Consider the following 6,523-nt stretch of genomic DNA (forward strand, 5'->3'; position numbering starts at 1 on the left):
TGTGCCTGGGAGTATGTTGACTGTGGGAGGCAAAGGTGAATTAAAGAAGAACAAAATGGATCCTTTTCAGTTCTCTCTCTCTCTGTCTTATCTACCCTTAAATACCTGATGCCTATTTCTAAAGCCAGAATTTCAGAATAACCAATGATCTTTTTCAAAGAACCTCTGGAGTTCAAACTGTGTGGGAGCATGTGAACGTATGTTTGTGCATATGAGCAGATGATGGAACTTACAAAATTCACCAGATTCAGCAGTCTCTAGTATTAGCCATGTCTAATTGGAAACATTTCATTCATCTTTGATCTTAATAGCTTTTTGAAAGTGGCAGCCCAAATGCCTACTGTCAGAGCATGGGCTTTACAGCCCAGGATTGAACAGGATAAATCTATGTCTCAGCTGCCTTTGATTTTAAATATCTCTGACTCAATAACAGCAGCCCCATCCACCCACTTCCTTGTTCCTCTCTAGCCCCAGTGTCCCTCTTGAATCCCAGCAACTTAGAAAGAATGGAAGTTGAAAAGAGAGGAATGGAGAATGTATATTTTTAATTAAAAAAAAAAAAGCATTCATACGCATTTTATATCTTCATTTTTTTTAAAAAAAGCAACATTACGCCCCAGAGCTATAATTCTAAGATCAGTGTAGTCAGGGAAATGCAAAATCTTGAACATTAGGATATTCTCTTCCTATTTTCCCTCTTGTAATAGAAGTCAAATGCACTCAAATCTCCAAGGATGTTCATATTACGCAGCCCACCTCCCCCCCCCCCCCCCATGGAAACTTATTATTTTGAAAATTTAGATTCAACTGCTCGTCTGTTTTCTTAGACTATTACAAGTAGCCCAGCTGGATTTAACAGTGTTTTGGAACTGATGGGATGTGCCTGACTGCACCATCTTCCATCTGAGGTGGGAAGTTTATGTTCAGCTTACCCACCCTTAGAGGGTTTCTGATTTCTTGCTGCAAGATACAATAAGAATGACTTGAAAAACACAAAACAGGCAACAATAACCATCAAATCCCTCAGAAATCAGACACTTTGATCTGAGTGCCTAGACTGTTAAGAAGATGATCCCGCAGAACTAAAGGCACAAAAGAAACATTTATGAAATGAAATGTTTGCTTTCCAAAAATGACAAAGGCAGGCAAGGCTAATCTTTCAGCTTCTAGCAAGGACATCCAGTCTTCTAAAGTAATACTAATTATTCCAGGGCTATGTGCATAAAGAAAGCTTAATAGCTGGCCCACACCCCAAACCTGTTTTAACCTACGTTTATTACAGAAACACCATGATTCAGGTAAATTCTGACTTTTCATCATTTCAATGCAGCGTTGATTCTTTCGCAGAGTTTTGCTCATTTGGAGAAAACCATACATCTATTTCTAAAAGCTCATGTTCTGCATACTGACGTGGCATACTTCAATAGGGTTTAATCTGTACACATTTTTCATCTGAATGACTTATGTGAGGGACCCTAATATATCCTTATTTCATAAAGTAGAGTACACTTAAGCTGTTTGTTAATCATGTTATGTCAATAGCTGTGGTTACCATTTTTCATGAGCAGTGTACAGTAATCATTCCAAATTATCAAGCTGATGTTAAAAATGGAAAACACTGTTTTGTGAATTTCTTGGAAGAAGACAATATCAGAATTTGTAGCTCACAGTAAAGAAATGCCTTCTGAGAAATGGGAAAATAAAATCTTAGTTTTTCTTCAGGGTAAGAAGATTGATATTTTACAGAGTTTAATATTATTTTATCCAAGCAGTGGAGTGATGAATGAGGAATACATCTCTCCAGTCCTTGCCTTTTCATTTCAAACTCCTTATATACTGCTTTTGACAGGAATAGAGATAGGTACTCTGAAAAGATGTTAGTTGTAGTACCTAATATTCAGTTTTACTACCTAAAATGGACATCTGAGAGCCTGGAGCACAGGAGAAGGAGTGCATTTCATGAAAAGCATAGGTGCCTTAAAACAGGCTAAAAAGAGAAGTTGCTAACAGCAATAGAAAACGTAATAGAATTCAGTTTAATATACCACCTTTCCAATTCCAGGTATCCCAAAGAGCCTTGCAAAGTAATATGTTAGGAAAAGGTAAGCAGTGGCATAGCAACTCCATATATAAATACTATGGCTATGATTTAGTTTAGCAATAGCTCATGCTATTTAGACATTAAGGAATAGATTTAGCCTAGTTTTCCACCAGCTACCTTCCGGGCCTGGGATCTCTCGGGGGAGAAGTTCAAGCCACAGAAGACAGATGCACTCAATAAAGAAACCGTATTTTCCAAAATGAATATGATCCAAGGAGTTACTGGAGATAGCTGGTGAGAGTACGTCTCATGTTTTCAAATTTGAATCAACTCTGGTGAAAGACCGTCTCATGTTTTCAAATTGGAATCAACTCATGGTTATGAGAAACAAATGAGATCTCTGAGGATAATTGGAACTGAAAGATTACGTGTGCCTGATGGGCAGGCGGCATCTGCAGAAGCGGTTTCCTCCCTGGTCCTTAATAGACCCCTTATTTCAAGAGGTAATGGAGACATTCTGTTAGCTTTCATCTCTATGAATAATAATTCTAAATTTAGTCTTGACTGCATGGAGGCTTGTGGAGTTAATAAATTGCTTGTCAAATCTCAGGCGAAAATGAAAGGCAGATAGAAGGGAGTGAGGACTGTATTTAGTGAGGCCTGCTGCTCAGGCCTCGCTGCGGCCGGGAGCATAGGGCGGGCCTCCATTTCCTGCACTGAAACAAAGAATCAAACGATGCTGTGCCAGTTCTGGGAAGGACGTGATACATCTGACACTGTCTTAATTAGATCCAAGCAATGCCCAGCTCACCTGTTTGTGATCCTGTGCAAATCTTTCGGCCTGTCTGAGCGCGTCAATCCATGCGGGGCGCTGCCACAGGGCAGAGAGGGCTGCACTGAAAGCCAGGTGCTGCAGCAGTCCTGCCTTTCTCCTTTGAGCTGTGCTTTAATGACACATCAAATCTGCATTGCCATCTACACCATGATGATTTGCTTCTTGCAGAGTGTAAATTCTCTTTCTTGGAGAGGGATGATTGTAGGCTTTCCTACAGGAACAAGCTATCTGCAGGTTGTCCTTCCTCTCTTGCAATGCGATCAGGCATTTGTACATGCTTCCTGCTCTTCATCCACTGGGAGGGAATTACCCCCTCAGCTTCTCCAAGGGTGATCTGCTAACTTACTGGAGGCTTTCTCCCTCAGCAGAGGGAAGTTGCAGAGAAGATGCTATTCGACTGGAGGGTTCTGCATCCTTTTAGAGACAAAAATCTAAATAAAGGAGAAAAGCTTGGGCCCAGAGTCTTGTAGGTGTACCTCTACATGCATGTCCCACACAGTCCTGTTCCCAACCACTGGGCCATGTCCTCAATGCATTCCTGCCTGGAATGGGTGATCTTTATGGGCTCCAGTGACTCCCACTGTTTTTACGTTATGTGCAAGGACTGTTGCATCTCAATCATTAGAGCCTCAGAATACCAGTCCTTGCATTCAGCTCTACTGTAACATTGCAGTATAACTCCGAGTGACTCATTTCAAAAGTCTGAGAGTTTGAGAAGCATTCAGAAATCCTGCCTTTTCCTGATGCGGTAGAAGACTCTCAGGTCTCCACCACTGATCTCCTCCCTCTAATTAGCGCCTCTGTCAGCTAAGCTTCCTCAGTTTTTCAACTCCCCTCCACAATCCCAAAATCACTGGCAAGTTAGGAGCAGCACAGGTGTGTTTGTCCCCTTAATTTATGTAAAACAAAATTGTTGCTTCTCTGCAACATGATAAGAGTGAGAGGTCAGAAAGAAATTGAGGGCACCCTCTGCTTTTTCCAGTCTGCTGCACTGAGGAGATGGAACCCATTACCCAGCACACCTAAAATATCTCACAGTCCCACATAGATTAATTTTAGGTTGATCGGCTCATTGCTTTTGCACCTTGTGTGCAGGTGTAAAATTTGATTTCCAGCATTTAAATTTAAACAGTCCGTAGGTTTCTGTAGTGGTGCTGGTAGGCACACAGGATTGTCAACAAGCAGTCACATTACTTTTATTTCCAATTCAAACACAGCATCCTTTCTGACTCCCTCCCCTTAATCAATTCAAACAAAAAGCTTCAAATGTTTCTCTTTTTTTCGAATGGCAGGCTGCCAATATTGTATGGGGATGTTATTTCTATTTCAAACTCCTAAAGGGAACTCCTGAGATGGTAGAGAAGAGGATGAATTAAAAGAACAGAGATGTAGGATGGGGTATATCAAGCTGGTTGGAGGACACTGATTGTATTTCATGACAAATTTGGAGGTTTTGTGTAATTGTAAATACTGAAGAGATTTTGAATGTAAAAGTCAAATTGAACACAGACAATGGTGGTATTTTCTAACAGGAGGACATGAGCCCATCTGGAAAAAGTATGTATCAACCCAGGTAATTCTAACCCAGAAAATGCAACTTCTGTCATCCCATACCCAAACCTGAACAACACAGCTCCCTGACTGAAAACTCCTCCTTTTCTTTTCCTATGGATGCTAACACACAGAAGAGAAATCCCACCATCTTCTGAGACAAATCCTTTGAAATCAAGCTCTTCTCTTTTAGGGAAGGTGTTAATTGCAAGCCATCATCGACTGTGGCTCCAGGGAAATCATCTGCAGCTGAGGGCTACTGTGTGCCAGGCTTAAAAACTGAATGTGGTTGTGCCTCTCTCCTACACTATTTGGATGTTCTCATCATTTTTTTTCCCCTCTTTTCTTCCCATTGAGTTGAAATCATCATAAAGACTCAAAGAAGACTGTATCATGGGTTAGGAAAAACAGTTCCATGTCTTCTGTGCTCTGTCCTGCACTTATTTACCCAGACTTCAGCAAAGGTTGTGTTACAAGAAGTGCAGAAAGTACAAATCTCAGTCACATCATGATGAAACAGGGCATCAGTGAAGCAAAAAGAAATGGTTACTTCTTGTACAGCTGCAAGGCAGACTGTGACTTCTGTGCAGGGAAAGTTGCATGGCAGGTCATCTGTAAGCTGCCTGAAACACAAATCCCAGCTGCACTTCTGTTTGCATCTTCCTGCAGGACCTGTAGCTAGTAGCAAAACATGCAGGGAGACTTTCTGTCTGAGTGTTGCAGGATAAGGAGCATGCAGGTCTCTTCACGCTGCTGTCACTGCAGTTTACTGCAGTTTTCAACTGATCTGGGATTTAGTAGGAGAGAGTAATTAAGGCAGGATGGAGTTCAGCAGAGTAAATTATCCCTCTCTATTGCTGTGACCTGGTGTTACCCCTACCCAACGTATTAAAAAAACAGAAACCCCCAGGACTCCTCCAGCAGTATATCTGTTACTTAAATTTAGGAACGCCTACAATAGAAGAGAACTCCAGCTCCTGAACAGAAGCAGCAGGAACACATGCACCATCCCTCCAGCTTGCTGTGCACAAAGGAGAGCAACAGACTGTATTTCCTGAGCTTTCCATCATCTGTCCCTCCACGCCCCTACTGCTGCGCCTGCTAATGCCTATAATCACTAACCATGAAAACAGCACCCATTTGCCTCCACAGTGCCCAAGGTATGTTTGGACTCTGGCCAACACGAGTAGCAATTCAGTGGACATGCAGCACTGCCTTGAGTGTGCATTCACGAGTGCATGTTAATGCAATTACAAGCCCAAATTAAGCTCTTTTCCCCTTCATAAATAAGTTCAGCCCTGCAATCCTAAATCAACAGTCCAGTAAATTTGGAAAAACAAAGCGTTTATTTAATAGCAAGATGCAGCTTTCTTTCTTTTATTATTATGTTTCTTCAACTGTGTATCTGATGCTAAATGGCTTTAAACTGCCATTTAGCCACCCACAGAGAGAAACTAGGTTTACAAATTTTCTCGTTGCATAGTTTCGCTATGTGTCCTCCCTAGAGTATTGGCATATTATTTGTTTTCCTGCTTAGAGAAATGGATGGATCCAATTTGCAACCCCAACAAAAGTGAATAGAAGTTAATTCTCCCCTGCTCCTCGCCCCTCTGATTTTACAGCTTGGTTTGGTTGAGATAAAAAAAAAATCTATGAGAGCCAGAAAGTGCAACGTATAATACCAGAGGCCTCCTTTTATTGTAATCCTGGGAAAAAAAGATGCATTTCTGGTGAGTTAAGTTAAACAAATGAGGAAGACAAGAGCAATGAAAGGTCTAAGCAACGTGACCCTAAGGAAAGACCAGATGAGCTGGTTTTAGCCTGAAGAAAGGATAAAGGAGTATGTCATAACAGTGGTTTTCCTTTAAAGAAGCAGGGAACAGTCCCTTTGCCAAGCCCACACTAAGCAGGAAGTGATGGGTTTACGCTGTTGCAGGACAGATTTGAGGCAGAGATGATGAGAAAAGGAACGGCAGTGGTGAGGATAATGGTGGCAGAAAACTGGGGTCTACCTGGAAAGCAGAGACACTGGGAAAAGCAAGGAGCTCCCACTGCAGCCACCCTGAGCAGAAATTCACATGTTTGCCAGACACAGG

This window comes from Numida meleagris, chromosome 12 (assembly GCF_002078875.1).
Source record: "Numida meleagris isolate 19003 breed g44 Domestic line chromosome 12, NumMel1.0, whole genome shotgun sequence".
Lineage (NCBI taxonomy): Eukaryota > Metazoa > Chordata > Aves > Galliformes > Numididae > Numida > Numida meleagris.